This window comes from Talpa europaea (assembly GCF_964194135.1).
Source record: "Talpa europaea genome assembly, chromosome: 14".
Taxonomy (NCBI): domain Eukaryota; kingdom Metazoa; phylum Chordata; class Mammalia; order Eulipotyphla; family Talpidae; genus Talpa; species Talpa europaea.
Genome location: NC_140082.1, coordinates 15,587,008 through 15,604,287, shown reverse-complemented (window position 1 = coordinate 15,604,287; position 17,280 = coordinate 15,587,008).

The window sequence follows — 17,280 nt, the reverse complement described above, 5'->3', positions numbered from 1 at the left end:
CCAATAATGTCTACCTGCTGAAGGCTGAACCTTTATTTCCTCCTCTCTGCTTGGGGTGGAGGAGTGGAATGCAGGCTTTTTTTTTTTTTTTTAAGATTTATTTTTATTTATTTATTTATTCATTTATATTTTATTTATACAAGCACTGGGTACAGTCAGAGCGTGGGAGGGTGAGAGAATTCACCAGAGCCAGAGCGGGGAGCAGAGCAGGCAGAAGGACCGAAGTACACTGCTGAGGGGAGCAGCGGGCGGCAGGAGAGGTCTATGAACCATGTGGGACCCTCCTGGGAGCAGCCGGGGATCGAACCAGCGCTGCAGAGGCTGCAGGCAGCTTCGCAACCCAGCGTTCAACCGCTGCGCCACCGGGGAGGCCCTGGAATGCAGGCTTTAAGTCTGTGATTCCTTCAGCAAATGTTGAGTCTGCCTGGCCAGGTCCTGTGCTAAGTGCTGAGACACCAGAGGTGGTGGAAACAACCAGCCCCTTCTCCCCCTCAATTGCAGTAGACGCTCTGAAGACCTGTGCGGAGATATAGGAGCTGTAATGGGAAGGAAGAGAAAAAAAAGGTGGTCCTCTATCAACTTTGAGTGTCAATGATGAGTTCTATAAGGAGGTAGAGGTTGAAATATTTTTTTCCTTGTGTTTTCTAAAGTTGCTATAATGAACATGTTTATTTGTATGACTTATTTCCAAAGGAAACTATCAACGTGATAAATGGCTAAGTGAAATCAACCATTGTAGACAGGCAGAATCATCAAAATAAATGCAATGACTACAGCCTGGGTGGCAGCTGCCTTGGAGCTAAGGCAGAAGATGGTGAGCCTCAGGCCCACTGTCTATCTCTGCAAGGATGTGCCCAGCATGGAGAGGGGGTAAAGACACAGCTGGGCACAGTATGTCCTTATGATGGGACTGGTCACAGTCACTCAGGAAAAGCCCACAGGGGCAGATGAAGGTACAGCTTTAAGATGTAAAGCAATATACAGATTCAATGCTATTCCAATCAAAATCTCAATGGCATTCTTCAAAGAAATAGAACAATTATTGATGAAATTCATATGGAATCACCAAAAACCCCGAATAGCCAAAGCTCTACTGAAAAAAAAAGAAGGAAATGGAGGCATCACACTCCCAGACTTCAAACTATACTACAAAGCCATAATCATCAAAACTGCATGGTATTGGAACAAGAACAGACATACAGACCAATGGAATCAAATAGAAAATCCAGAAATAAACCCACAGATTTATGGTCAACTAATCTTTGACAAAGGAGCAAAGACTATGCATTGGAGCAAAGAAAGTTTGTTCAATAAATGGTGCTGGGAAAACTGGGTCGCTACATGCAAAAGAATGAAGCGTGACCCCTACCTCACACCATACACAAAAATCAACTCAAAATGGATTAAAGAACTAGACATAAGACCTGAAACCATAAAATACATAGAAGGAAATATAGGTGAAACACTACGGGATTTGCACATCAAAGACATATTTACAGACACATCACCCAAAGCAGTGATAGTGAAGACAAAGATAAACAGCTGGGACTACATCAAATTAAAGAGCTTCTGCACAGCAAAAGAGACAATAACAAAAACAAAGAGAAACCCCACCAACTGGGAGAACATTTTTGCACCCAACACTAATGATAAAGGACTGATCACAAAAATCTGCAAAGAGCTGATGAGACTCAGCAACAACAAAGAAAATAATCCAGTCAAAAAATGGGCAGAAGAGCTAAAAAGAAACTTCTCTGAAGAGGAAATGCAAATGGCCAACAGGCATATGAAAAAATGTTCAACATCACTTGTCATCAGGGAAATGCAAATCAAAACTACCATGAGATACCATCTTACACCAGTGAGAATGGCACATATTAAAAAAACTAGCAACAACAAATGTTGGCGAGGGTGTGGAGAAAAAGGAACTCTTCTGCACTGTTGGTGGGAGTGCAAACTGGTCCAACCACTATGGAGAGCTGTGTGGAGATTTCTGGACCTACTAAACATAGAGCTTCCATATGATCCAGCAATTCCACTCCTAGGTATTTACCCAAAGGACACAGAAACATCAATTCCAAAGAGCACCTGCACCCCTATGTTTATAGCAGCACTATTTACAATAGCTAAGCTTTGGAAACAACCCAAATGCCCAAAAATAGATGACTGGATCAAGAAGATGTGGTACATATATACCATGGAATATTACTCAGCATTCAAAAAAGATAAACACATGCAATTTGCAGCAACATGGATGGCGCTGGAAGGGATCATGCTCAGCGAAATAAGCCAAAAAGAAAAAGAAAAATACCGGATGGTCTCACTCATAGCAGGAATCTAGAGAACTTAAATAAGGGACCAGGAAAATGAATATAAGAAAGTGAAAATCAAAATCAACAGAAAACTATGAACCAGAGACAGTTTTTGGGGGGTGGGGGGCGGGAGGGGAAGGATTGGGGTCAGAATGGGGCATTTGCAATTGTATGGGGGAATATAAAAATAAAATTTATTATTTAAAAAAAAATAAAAAGGAGGAATTTAAAAAAAAAAAAAAGATGTCACTGGTACTGTGCATTGGAGCTGCCTTCCCTTAAAAAGTAACCACTCTCATCCAGCCTCCCAGGAGGTCTGACTAGATATCTGTAGGGTAAATGGAAATTATCAGATTTTTCCCATCCTCCCATATTAGCATCAAACTGGGTGGCTCCAGGAGTGTGATTCCACCATTGACCAGGAAAGATAGGACATGGGTCTCTTTCCCCATTTCACCAAAGGTGCAGGTTTGAGTCCCTATCCCCTCACCCCTGCTGGTGAAGCCAACTTATTTCAATTTGCCCCAGACTTTCTCAGTTTTAGTACTGAAAGTCCCGCACCCTGGGAAACCCTCTGTCCTGGGGAAAGCAGGAGGTTTAGTCATTCTAATTGTGGCTTCATCCCTCAGTGACATGCCATGCTGGATAAATGGGCACCTGGTATGAATGGGTCCCTGCCCCATGCACTGTGCATTCTGGGCAGCAAACCAGATAGATGTTGGACAACAAATCCACAAAGGAGGAATTAGACCATTTCTAATTGCTGTGGAATAAATTACTCCAAAATTCAGCAGCTTGAAACAACAATAAACATTATCTCACACTGTTCCAAATGTGTCAGAACTCAGGAAGGGTTATCTGGGCTGGTTCTGGCCCAAGTTCTTCCATGACATTGCAGTCAAGATGGCAGCTTCAATGGTAGTCATCCAAAGACTTGGCTGGGGAGGCGGGATCTGTTTCCAAGGTGGGTTGCTTGCACACTTGGCAAGTTAGTACTGGCTACTGGCTGGGGGCCTCAGTTCCTTGCCACATAGGTTTCTCCAGGTGTTGCTTGAGTGTCTTCACTGCACTGGCAGCTGGCTTCCCTCCAATCATATGATAGAATAGAAAGAAAGGGGGAACTTTCCAGAACTTTTATAGCCTGACCTAGGAAGTCATACTGTCATCTCTTCATATCCCTTTGATTGCACATGTCAGCTCTGCTATGTGAGGGAAGGATGTGGAGGGTAAGTGAATAGGTCAGGCTTTTATGCCATTGGCCTCCGTGGCTATTACCTGTGGCCTTGAATGCAGAAGGCACTTGGGAGTGTGGGTGTGGGGCACCATGCCTGATTGTGGACACCTGGGGCATGGCGTGGACATGTGCAAATGGGCACATCTGAGCCTGGAGGCTGAAGGCTATAAGGGCGGCATCACCCAGAGGCAGAAGATGGCTACATTAGAGTACCTACAAGAGCACAAGTGATGGCTACGAAAGGAAGAGACCATGAGGGAATGCCAGAGAGAGCCCATAGAGAAAGAGTAAAGATTCGCCAGCTCCCAGCCCCCCAGCCTCCCTGCCTTGCCGGCCTATAGTCTTGCCCCACAACAGTTGGCATAGAAAGAGCATTAAAGGGCCTCCCGGGTGGCGCAGCGGTTGAGAGCTGGGTTGCGAAGCTGCCTGCAGCCACTGCGGGGCCGGTTTGATCCCCAGCTGCTCCCCGGCCACCAGAGGAGGGTCCCACATGGCGCACAGACCTCTCCTGCCGCCCACTGCTCCCCTCAGCAGTGTGCTTTGGTCCTTCTGCCTGTTCTGCTCCCTGCTCTGGCTCTGGTGAATTCTCTCACCCTCTTGCGCTTCTGACTGTACCCAGTGCATGTATAAATAAACAAACAAATAAATAAAAATACATGCCTCTTAAAAAAAAAAAAAGAAAGAGCATTAAAGCCTGAAAAAGCCACATTATCTCACACTATAAGACTGTCCTTTATCCATCTGCCCAAATTGATAGAGAACCTGCCTTGTGCTTGCTGGCACTGCAGATATAAAAACCAACACATGAGAGTCATGGGGGCCCTCTTGGAGGCTGGCTATCACAATTAGGTTTCACCCTAGGCCCAATTTTATTATTGGGATTGAGCTCAGTTCTATCACTCTGTCTTCTGTGAGCATCATCATCTTCTGTCCTCGCATCACTCCCTCTGCTTCCCTCTGAGGCCCCTTCCTGCCTATCACTGAGTTGTGACATCTCTTTCGTTTGAATCTGTCCATCCTCTCTTCTGCTGGAGCCGGCCCTCCCTCCCCCCTCCCTTCTTCCCTTCCCAAAGCTACCCCCATGGAATCCACTTTCATAACTCTTTGCCAAGACCTTCTGCCCAAGCTGCGAAATGAAATGAGAGGAATCAGGGACAAAGACAGATGGGCAGAGCTGGGCGGAGTGGAGCAGGCAGGTTCATAAGTGTAAAATATGGACAAACCTGCCATCATCTATTCCCTGGGACAAATAGATCATCACCAAATGAGCTGCTGAAGAGCAAAGAGACAAATTACCCAGCTGTGTCAGTGTCACCTGCTCCTTATTGATGGGCTTTTAGGCTCAGGCGCAACTGCTCTCTAAGAATTGCAGCCCCCAGGTCCTAGGAGACCCCACACAGGAGTGACATGAACAAAAAAGCTTTTCTATCTCAGCTAGAGCATGAGCTGCACTGCCAGATTGGCTTTCTATAATACGCATCATATGCAGATTTGAGTTATGGGACTTTGACCCACTGCTACATAAAAACATTAACAAGTTGGGCCTCCCCTGGTGGCGCAGCGGTTGAGCACTGGGCTGCGAAGCTGCCCGCAGCCTCTGCAGCACCGGTTCGATCCACGGCCACGGGGCGAGGGTCCCACATGGTGCGCAGACCTCTTCTGCAGCACCCACTGCTCCCCTCAGCAGTGTATTTCCTCAAGTCTGCCTGTTCTGTTCCCTGCTCTGGCTCTGGTGAATTCTCTCACCCTCCCGTGCTTCTGACTATACCCAGTGCTTGTATAAATAAATAAATAAATCTTTTAAAAAAAAACATTAACAAGTTGCCACTGTATGTATAGACTGAAACTCTTACAAATGCTGGAAAAAGAACCTGTTTCAGTATTGAACAATTTCAAGCCCAGCATGTGCAGCTATGTTTATACTACTGCCACAAGGTGGTGCCACTGTACCCGGCAAACAAATGACCATAGCTGCATCATTATGGAACAAATCACTGTTGTTAGCGCGTTTTGGACTTTAGTAACTGCTTTTTGTGGCTATTGAGCTGTTAGTTTCCCATCCACCGTCATTATAAACCACTTTCAAAAGCTATAACAACATCATTCAAGAATTCATGTAGTAGAGATAGTCTACTTCTGTTAGTGCTGAAAAAGACACCCCCCAAGCAATACATTTGGGGTGGATATTGGAATGTGATAAAACACCACTAAGGCTTAACTAGCTCCATGACAGGTAGTGTTGTTAACTTAGGAAAGTGCCTGCAGGTAGAGATAAGCTGCCAGGATACAAAGCAGCATCAAAGGCAAATATTTGGCAAGGTGGTTGTAGATTTATGAGCTGTACCCATGCATTTCATTGCCTACATTCATTCCCATGGAGGGGAAAGCGCCTTGGAACACCAAGTTTGGAATTGTGTGACGTTAACAGAAGGTATTCTTCTCTGGACCTCCCCAGATATCCCGCCATAGATGCAGCTCCTGGAACCCAGACCTGGAAGGGGAAGAATGTTGGTTGAGTTGTGTCCTGTGAAATAATAGACAATAGATTTTAGTCTCTGCTCAGTTCCTGACACAGAGCTCCTAAAACCCTTGTAATCTCCTAAGTGATAAGAGCAGCAGAAGCTCTTTATTTCTTCTTCAAATATTTGGTCTTTGACCCTGGTTCCTGACATAAAACTTTTAAATTCCTTGGAATTTTCTGGGTGACTGGAATCTTTTGTTCTGACAGGTGAGGCTTGGTTAGCTCCTGAATGGGGGCTTTTCACCAGAAAGACCAAGCCATTATTAGAAGCTTGGAACTCTTAGCCCATCCTCCTGGAAGAGAAGGGAAGGGACTGGAGATAGAGTTAATGATTAATCATAACTTTGTGATGAAATCTCCATTAAAAAAAATCCCCCAAAAAGGGCTTCTTGGTGGCGCAGGCAGTTGAGCTCAGCGCTGTGAAGCTGTCTGCAGCCTCTGCAGTGCCAGTTCAATCCCCGCCGGCTGCAGAGCAACCCACATGGCAGGACAGACCTCTCCTGTCTCGCCTGCCGCTCCCCTCAGCAGTGTATTTCAGTCGTTCTGCCTGTTCTGTTCCGCGCTCTGTCTTTGGCTAGTCCTCTCACCCTCCCGCTCATCTGGCCTGTACCCCGGTTCTTGTATAAGTAAAATAAATCTTTTTAAAAATCCCCCAAAATAAAGGTTTTGGCGAGCTACCAATTTGGTGAACATATTTCATGCTTGGAAAGTAGTGCATCCCAATTGTGGGGACAGAAGCTGCTCCCTGGACCCTTTCAGACCTTGTCCTATGCATCTCTTCATCTGCTCATGAAGAGCATATATAATTCTATATCCTTTATTATATCATAAACTAGTAAACCTAAGTGTCTGAGTTCTCTGAGCCATTCTAGCAAATTATCAAACCCAAGGAGGGGAGGCATAGGAATACTGATTTGTAGCTGGTCAGTCAGACATACAGGTAATAACATGTGATTGGTGTCTGCAGACGGGAGGTGTCACTGTCACATGGGACTGCCTTTACCTATGGGGTCTGCAATAACTGCAGTTAGTGTCAGAGTTGAAATGAGTTATAGAGCACCCAGGGGGTGTTGCAGAGAACTTCTTGGCATGGAAAATCCATACATTGGGTGTCAGAAGTATTATGAGTATGAGAGTAAAGGAGAAATACAGGCATGTTTTTCCTACCTGTGTTGCCTAAAAAAGAGATATTAAAACCCTAACCCTAGTACCTCAGAAAGTGACCTATTTTGAAAAGGCTATTTACAGAGGTAATCTTTAGTGTGATCCCCTCATCCAACATGACTGGTGCCCTTATAAAAAAGGAAATGTGGGGCCTCCCCGGTGGCGCAGCGGTTGAGCGCTGGGTTGCGAAGCTGCCCGCCGCCTCTGCGGCGCCGGTTCGATCCCCGGCTGCTCCCCGGCCACCGGAGGAGGGTCCCACATGGCGCGCAGACCTCTCCTGCCGCCCGCTGCTCCCCTCAGCAGTGTACTTCGGTCCTTCTGCCTGCTCTGCTCCCCGCTCTGGCTCTGGTGAATTCTCTCACCCTCCCGCGCTTCTGACTGTACCCAGTGCTTGTATAAACAAAACAAACAAACAAACAAATAAATAAATAAACATGCCTCTAAAAAAAAAAAAAAAGGAAATGTGGACACAAGGACACGTACAGCAGAGGGATGACAATGTGAAGAGACATAGGAAGACACTATGCGTAGGCTGAAATGTGCAGCCAACAAATGTCTGGGGATCCCAGAAGCTGGAAGAGGCCTAGGGGGATCCTTCCCTGCAGGTTCAGAGCCAGAATGGCCCTGGAGACACTTTGATCTCAGATTTCTAATCTTCAGTCCGTGAGACAATAGATTTGTATTTTTCTAACTTACCCAGTTTGTGCTACTTTGCTATGGCAGCCCGAGCTGCCATTAATACAATGTCAGCTTAAGATCCAAAATTGTCGGGCCTCCCTGGTGGCACAAGGGGTTAAGCACAGCACTGTGAAGCTCTTCTCAGCCTCTGCAGCATGAGTTCCATCCCTGGTCAGCTAGGAAGCTACCCACATGGTGCAGCAGAGCTCCCCTGACTCGCCTGCTCCTCCCCTCAGCAGTGTATTTCAGCAGATCTGCCTGTTCTGTTCCCCACTCTGTCTCTGGTGATTCCTCTCACTGGCCCCCTGCCCCTGCACCTCTGGCCTGTACCCCAGTTCTGATATGCATAAATACATAAATCTTTAAAAAAAAGACTTTAAGCAAAGGATACATACTATGTAAAAAGATATACAGGTAGTAGAGCCAATAAACAGTAAGCGAGTGGTAGAAAAGTTATTGCAAAGTAGAGAATAAAGGCAGGAAACATGAAATGAAGCCAAAGATAAGGCAAGGCCAAGTATAATTGCCAGAGGCTGACTTCAAGTTTGGCTCTGAGTTTCCTTACATCAAACTCCAAAAAGAAAACAAGATTGGGTACATGAATCACAATATGTGTAAAAAGAGAAAAAAATTACATCCATACAGGCAGCCCCTAGGAAAATCACACTATAGACTATTTAGTGATATGGGAAAATATTCACAACATATTAAAAAATGAAAAATTAAACAATGAAACAATATGTACTATATATATATTTTTTAGATTTATTTATTTATGCATATAAGAGCTGGGGTACAGGCCAGAGGTGTGGGGGATGAGAGGATTCACCAGAGACAAAGCGGGGAACAGAACAGGCAGACTGACTGAAATACACTGCTGAGGGGAGCAGCGGGCAAGACAGGAGAGGTCTGTTCTGCTTTGCCATGTGGGTTGCTCCCTGGCTGGCCAGGGATTGAACTCATGCTACAGAGGCTGCGGATTGCTTCATAGTGCAGTGCTCAACCCCTTGCGCCACCAGGAAGGCCCAATATGTACTGTATAAAAACAGTGTGCCAGCGCAAATTAAAATTTATCTGTCCTTCTGCTTGCATTAGTTTTCCATTGTTATGTAACAAATCATCACAAATTTGGGGTGATTACATTTACTATCCTGGCGTCCCTGGCTCTGGAGTTCAGACACAGCATCCTCCTTTGCCCAGGGGTTCACAAGGCTGCAATGAACCTGTCAGTCATACCGTGGTTCTCACGTAGAGCTCATCCTAGCTTGCTCGAGTTGTTGGGAGTTTAGTTGCCTGTGATCGTAGGACTAGAGTTCCTCTTCTCTCACTGGTTGTCAGATGGGAAATGCTCTCAGCTACCATAGGCCACCCAGTGGCACCACAGGCAGTTTACAACATGGATGTTTGTTGCCTTCCAAGACAGCTCCTCCCTCTGACTTTCTCTTTTGACCTCTAGACTCCCTTTTTTTTTTTTTTAAGATTTCTTATTTTTATTTATTCATACAAGCACTGGGTACAGTCAGAAGCGTGGGAGGGTGAGAGAATTCACCAGAGCCAGAGCAGGGAGCAGAACAGGCAGAAGGACCGAAGGACACTGCTGAGGGGAGCAGCGGGCGGCAGGAGAGGTCTGCGCGCCATGTGGGACCCTCCTCCGGTGGCCGGGGAGCAGCCGGGAATCGAACTGGCGCTGCAGAGGCGGCGGGCAGCCTCGCAACCCAGCACTCAACCGCTGCACCACCAGGGAGGCCCTAGACTCCCTTTTAACAGTTCACCTGACTAGGTCAGTCCCACCCAAGAGACTCTCCCTTTTGATGAACTCAACTAATTAAGGATTAGTTCTGCAAAAGTCCCTTTTGCTGGGCCTCCCTGGTGGTGCAAGGGGTTAAGACACAGCACTATGAAGCTAGCCACAGCCACAGCAGCACAAGATTGATTCTGGTCCAGGAATCAATGGAACAGCAGACCTCTCCTGTCTTGCCAACTGCTCCCCTCAGCAGCGTATTTCAGTCAGTCTGCCTGTTCTGCTCCCCACTCTGTCTCTGGTGAATCCTCTCACCCTCCACACCTCTGGCCTGTACCCCAGTTCTTGTATGCATAAGTAAGTAAATCTTTAAAAAAAATCCCTTTTGCCATATAAAGTAACATAACACTGGAATAATATCCCCCTCATATCCATAGGTTGCCCCATACCCAATGGTGAGGATTATACAAGATTGTGGGGTCACTGAAGGGCACTTTAGGATTATGCCTACCACATTGCTTATTTGCAATTTCTTTTCTATAATGCACATGGATTACTTGTAAAATAAGGTATACAACAAAAAAAGTTATTTTTAATAAAAGCAAAACAGGGCCGGGCCTCCCCGGTGGCATAGTGGTTGAGCGCTGGGTTGCGAGGCTGCCCGCAGCCTCTGCAGCGCCGGTTCGATCCCTGGATGCTCCCCGGCCACCAGAGGAGGGTCCCACATGGCGTGCAGACCTCCCCTGCCGCCCGCTGCTCCCCTCAGCAGTGTACTTCGGTCCTTCTGCCTGCTCTGCTCCCCGCTCTGGCTCTGGTGAATTCTCTCACCCTCCCACGCTTCTGACTGTACCCAGTGCTTGTATAAATAAATAAACAAATAAATCTTAAAAAAAGAGAAGTTACCAGAATAAAATTTAATTGAGATGCATAAATGCTCATTGTAATGAATGTATTTAAAAAAAAAAAAAAAGCAAACCAGGGCCTTCCCGGTGGCGCAGCGGTTGAGCGCTGGGCTGCAAAGCTGCCCGCAGTCTCTGCAGTGCCAGTTTGATCCCCGGCCACCGGCGAAGGTCCCACATGGCATGGCAGACCTCTCCTGCCGTGTCCGCTGCTCCCCTCAGCAGTGTATTTTTTCAGTCTGTCTGTTCTGTTCCCCGCTCTGGCTCCGGTGAATTCTCTCACCCTCCCACGCTTCTGACTGTACCCAGCGCTGGTATAAATAAATAAAATAAATCTTAAAAAAAAAAGCAAACCAATCTCCCTTAAGAGATGTGTCTTGTGGGTCTGCACAGAAAGGATGCTGTGTGAACCTTTGTCAGCTAAAGATCTACTCTAAAGACAGAGCTGCTCAGAGTGGATTCTTGTGACACCCTCAGTGCAGGATGCTGGCTTCATGCCAATGTGCGGTAAAAGTAATTCTCCAAGAAGCCAAAAACAATGGAGCCCAGGTTTTAGGGGAAGGGGCTCAATATAAAATTCTTATGGAACATATAGGGCAAGTCAATTTAATCAGGGGTAGATTGATTTAATCATAGGTGTGCTTTGGTGAACTCTTTCTATGCACCTCCTAATATGCAAAATCTGTGCATCTATGTATTCTTTGAGAAGAGGATTCACTGGCTTTATCAGATTCTTGGTAGAATATTTTTTACTAAAAAAAAATCATTACTCCAGAGCAGCCTCTTTATCTTAACCCTATTTACAATTTGAGCTAGATAAGTCTTTGTTGTGGAGAGTTGCCTGGTGCATTATGGAATGTTTACTAGCTTGCTAGGCTTTTACCTCTGGTGATCTGGGGGGCCTGAGAACTTGGGAGTGAGGACATTGCCATATGTCCCTAGAAGGAAGGTGCCTCATTCTGAAAACCAATGATGTGGAAGAATGGAGGAATGAAATGTAAATCAGGTGAGATCTGGTTTAAAACAGTCCTGGATGCAAATTGCAGCTCTACAATATCACCTTGGGTAACTCACATTTCAGCCTTAGCTTCCTCATGCCTAAACTGGGGAAATAATAAACCCTTACCAAATAGGGTTTTGATAAAGATCAAAAGAAATAAAGCATGCAAAGCACTTTGCAGAGTGCCTTATATGGTAACAATTAATAATATATAGCAGCTGTTAACAAAGGAAGAAGTTAGGCAATGGGTACAGGCAGTTAGTTAGGAACAGGGTGCCCCAAGGCCCAAGCCCATTTATCAATCTGAACAATCAGTGGGAACCAGGAGCCCTCACCCCCAAAGCCCAGGTGTAGCAAATCCATTTATCAAGCTGATTGGGGAATAATCAATGGGAGTCCAGGTGCCCCCCAACCCAATTAAAAATGGAAAGTTTAGGACACTAACACAGAGACACATTGCTAAGCAAAGGACCAAGCCGGTTTCAGGACGAAAGCCCAGGTAATGTGATACTCAGAGGGCCTCAGTAACCTAGGCGACCTCAGGGTCTTCAACCAATCAGCAAGAGACACAAGCTGAGACATTCAAGTGCCAGCTCCCCCCATCCCCTCCTACCTACTATCCCTATATAAACTCCTGCTTTCCATGGGCCCTCCCTGTTGGTGCAGGGGTTAAAATCTCCGCGCTATCAAGCTACTGCCAGCCACAGTGGCATAGTTTCAAGGCATGGATTCAATCCCCGGCCAGGGAGCTAACCCACTTGGCAGCAACAGTCCTCTCCAGTCTTGCCCACTGCTCCCTTGCTTTCTGGTCCCTCGGCAGCTACCCAATCAGGACCCCTCTCTGCTTTCCTTTCTCTTATCTGTCACTAAATCGCTTGCTGTTCTATCTAACTCTGGTCTGGAGGTTGAATTCTTTCCTCCCAGGGACAAGAAGAGGGAAGGGTGATTCATTAATATTGTTCCCATAGTTAAGATTCTAGGTATTTCCTCATGTCCTTCACTTACTCATTCAACAGATATTTATTTATTCACTGGTGACTGTGTGCCAGGTCTTAACCAGCTCTACCTGAATTATTCTTTCTCAGACCTTTATCGGGTAGGGACTATTATCTCTGTTTAGTCTTTATGAATGCGTTTTTAATGCTAGCTTGTAACAGGGTTACAGGGAAAGGGGAGGTTCCAGGTGCCCTGTCCCACCCAAGGAAGGGTGGAACTGAGCAGGGAGGGGGAGAAACTGGGGAGGAAACTGGTGGAAGTAGGGGAGAAGAATGGAGAGTCAGAAGGAGATTGGAAGAGGCACATGGGGCAGAGAGACTGTGAAGAAAGTGCGCTTGCTTCTTGCTCCTGGACTGGTTAAAACAGACGTGGATGAGAGACCCATGGGGAGCCTGACAATGGTTTTGATTTTGTTTTTTCCTTCCAGGCTTGCCTGTCCCCTTCTGCCCCTTTTGTATGGGTCCCCAGCAGGAGCTGCCTTAAACTTGTGGCAGGCTTTCAGGCCTCAGTGGCTCTGCTTTGAGCCAACCCTGTTAGGCTGGGCATTTACTCACAATGGGATGGGTAAATTTGGGTACTTGATTTGGAAACTATTGTATTTATTCTTTCCTTTCTCTTTACTGCACACTAACTGTATTAAAGTTCCTTTCCATTATAGGTTTTATACACTAGAGTATGTTTTGTCTTGATGCAGTGGATGGCAGAAACCATTTAGAGTGGTCAGGTTAAGTGGTTCTGGGGTGCCCCTCACCCTGGCCTGTAGATCCATCTGCTCTATTTAGATTCCTGGCCCTGACATCCTTTTTCCCCCTAACAAAACAGCAGTTTCACAGGATTCAGCCTAGTGCCAGTCATTGATCTAAAGCTTTTTGTGTATTAACTAGATTACATTCCTCAACAACCTCAAGCGGTAGGCATAGTTATTACCCTGCGCCCTCGTAATAATGTTTCCTCTAAAGAGAAGCAGAAGAATCCAAAGAAGGGTTTGCAACCTGAACGGCCTCTAATGATTTTAAAATTTGAGGTAGAGGCCAGTGTTTGCAATTAAGCATCGAACTGTATTATCCTCTGAGTGTGTGTCAGAAACACGATCCCCTGGGGTGCTACGCTAGACTTGTATTTGGTCCAAAGGGAAGTGCGTCGCCGGCCCAAGATCGGATCCGACTCCCTCGCTCAACGCGCTCTGGGACCAGACGCCAGGTGGTTTCCTGGGGAACAGGCGCGGGTCTCTGTCGCCTCAACAAGCCTTGCTAGAGGCTTGGAAGGAAAGCTTTGGGAGTGACTGCCCTGTGGCCATTCAACGCCAACGCAAGCCCTGCCTCCAGCTAGGGAGGAACTTCCAACTGGTGGAGTCTTTCTGAAAAAGGCGCTACGGAGCGGAAAAGTCCTCCTCCCTCGAAGTTCTCCGGTACCCTGGGCGGGATCCGTCCGGTTAGGTTGAGCTGAGTATAGTGTCTGGGGACCTGAGCGCTTGGGGAGCGAGGACAGTGACAGTGTCGTGCACTTGGGTGCGCCCTTGAGAAGAATGGTATTGATGGCTGGTATAGCTCCTTTTTATGGGAATATTATTAGGTACTAGACGTCAGGCTCATTGACCAAACGTGCCGGAACCGGTGAATGCGGGAACCAGCGGGGACAGAGGACCAACTAACTCTAAGGGGTTTGAGCATCCGGGCATTTTTGCATTGGTGGGGAGGTGCGATGTCAGCGACCCCCATCTCCGCGTGGTTCAGGGGTCAACTGTACTTTGCAAACTATGAAACCACTATTTAAGTCCTTGGTGGTCATGATGCGGATGGGCCAGCCCATGGCTAAGCAAAACCTGGTTTAGGAGGTTGTCAGCTCTGACTCACTTTGGAATCGCCTGAGGAATTCACACACACACACACACACACACACACACACACGAGAGGCCCCACAACCCGCGTGCCCTCCACCCCTGCCTCCATTTGTTTTAATGAGCATCATTTGGGGTGAAAACCACTGGACAATGACAGTCTTGGGCTTCTCAATAAGCAGGTACAGTACACTTGCACCAGATATACCAAGTCTTCACATATCAATTAACTGGATATGATTTCTACATATTGCCTCCTGTAGGGTAAAGAAAATGTCAGGCTTTTCTGCCCTTCCATCATCAGGATAGATGATGGATCCTTGTCCTGAATGCATGCCTGATGGCGGGCACCTGGATGGAATAGGGTGTGGGCATAGGTAGATGGCATTCAGCTGAGCTAAGACTGTGCTTTTAAGGGCGGCGTCACAGGGACGCCAGCAGCAGCAGCACAAGCCGAAAGAGAAGCCGAGAAGCAGCAGAACGAACGCCAGGGAGCCCAGATAGAGTGAAGACTTGCTGGGGGCTGGGAGGCCTACTGGCCTCCCGGCCCCCCAGCACCCCTGCCTGCCATATGCCTGGTGAACCCCAATAAAAGACCTGCAAAAACCACTGAGGACTCTGACTCCTCCTTTACCCGGTCTGCATGGGATCAGAAAACCTGCACTGTGTCCTGTCCTGACCTTACACCTCCCTATTCATTTCATGGATGTTTACAGAATACCTATTGTGCTCATTTCCTATTGCCACTGTAACAAATTACCACAAACTTGGTGGCTTAAAATAACAGAAGTGTATTCATTCATAGTTCTGGAGGTCAGATGCCCAACATTCCTTAGGTTTTTCCTCCAGTGGCTCTAGGAAAAAATCTTTTCCTTGCCTCTTAACGCTTCAGGTGGCTGCTGATAACTCATTGACTTTTAACCAGTTAGCCCAGTGCCCAGCACCTAGTAAAGTTTAAAAAAGAAAATAAAGCAGCTATTACTGGTCATCAATTTCATTTTTAGCTCTGCCCTCCTATCCACCTCCTCTTGTTACTCAGTAGGTTTCCAGAGTCACTTTTTTGTATTTTTTCCCCCAGAGTCACTCATTTTCTGTTAGCAGTCTTAGCCTGGGTTAAACCCCTGATTTGTTGTCTCTGTAGGGAGCCCCTATGAGTATCCAGCCTGGTTCTCCCACCTGCAGGGAAGAAGTGAAGTAGTGAAAATGAAGACACTCCCACACCAAGCCTATACTGCCCTAAGCAATCAGTTTGATGGGGAGAATTAGCTAGCAGTAGACAGGACATAAAGTGTCCCCATTGCAGCCTCCCTGGGTGTGCCAGCAAAAGATTTCTGGGACCTGGTTGGTGCTTCCTGGCACCACAGGGGCCTGTGGGAAACTAGATTTATGCTATTAGTATAGTTATAGCAACTGCGTCTGCTGAGTGCTCCAGAACTGTAATCCATGGTTCTTGGGGCTGCAATGGAGCAATTCAGAAGTCACAAGCAGGGAAGCAGGGCAGAGTAGCCATGATACTGGCAGGCTCTAGGAGGGACTGAGCTGGGTTGGAGTTGGGGCTTTGCTTCTCACTACCCAGTGCTGATGATCGATTGTCTCAGGCTGAGTCAGCTCCTTCATCTGTAGAGTGAGGGTGATGCTATTGCAATAATGGTTAATGGGTATGGAGTGTGTACTGTTCCGTTAAAACATGAACTTTTCTCTATTGAACTACTCAGTTTTTTAAAGCAAAATTAATTTTTAAAACTACAATTTTTTCAAAGTTACAACCTGCCCGCTTATAAACTGACATTAAAAAAAAAACCACACACACAAGGAGCTCCCTGGTGGCGCAGGGGTTAAAGTCTCAGGCTACCAAGCTATCTCCAGCCACTGCTGCATGAGTTCAATCAGGGCCAGGGAGCTAACCTACAGGGAGCAGCAGACCTCTCCTGTCTCGCAGCTGCTCCTCTCAGCAGTGTATTTCAGTACATCTGCCTGTTCTGCTCCCCTGTAGGGTAAGGAAAAATGTCAGGCTTTTCTGCCCTCCCGCCATCAGGATAGATGATGGATCCTTGCGGTCCTGAATGCATGCCTGATGGCGGGCACCTGGAATAGGGTGTGGGCAAATGTAGATGGGATTCACCTGGGCTAAGGGCGGTGTCATGGGGATGCCAGTAGAAGCCGAAAGAGAAGCAGAGAAGTTGAGAAGCTGGGGGGTTGGGGGGGGAGAAGGGGAGGGAGGGAGAGAGAGAGAGAAAGAGAAAGAGAGAACACCAGAGAGCCCAGATAGTGAAGACTTGCTGGGGCCTGGGAGGCCTGCCAGCCTCCTGGCCCCCCAGCACTCCTGCCTGCCGTATGCCTGGTAAATCTAAATAAAAGACCTGCAAAAGCCACCAAGGACTCTGACTCCTCCTTTACCTGGTCTGCTGGATCAGAAAACCTGCCCTGTGTCATTCCTGCCCCATAAATCCCCACTCTATCTCTGGGGAATCCTCTCACTCCCTGTACCTCTGGCCTACACTCCAGATCTTGTATGCATAAATAAATAAAAATAAATCTTAAGAAAAACACACACCCACAGATGGCTTGAAATGGAAATCACACATGGAGTACAAAATGAAAAATGCATTCATTTCTGTACAGTTTTTAAACCTAGAAAGACAGCAATTTTCACAGAATTCATCCTCATATGTGTCAGTCACCATTCCAAAGCTGTGTCAACTTGCTTAAATTCCTCCACAACCCCACTAGGTAGGTACAATGATTACCCCTCCGCCCTCGGTAATAATTAGTATTTCTTCTAACGAGTAGTAAAAGGACCTAGGGGGACTGTTGGCAACCTAAGAGTCTCCAAGGTGATTTCAAACTTGGAGAAACACTGAGAGCAGTATTGGTAACTATGTGCCAAACAGGAATATC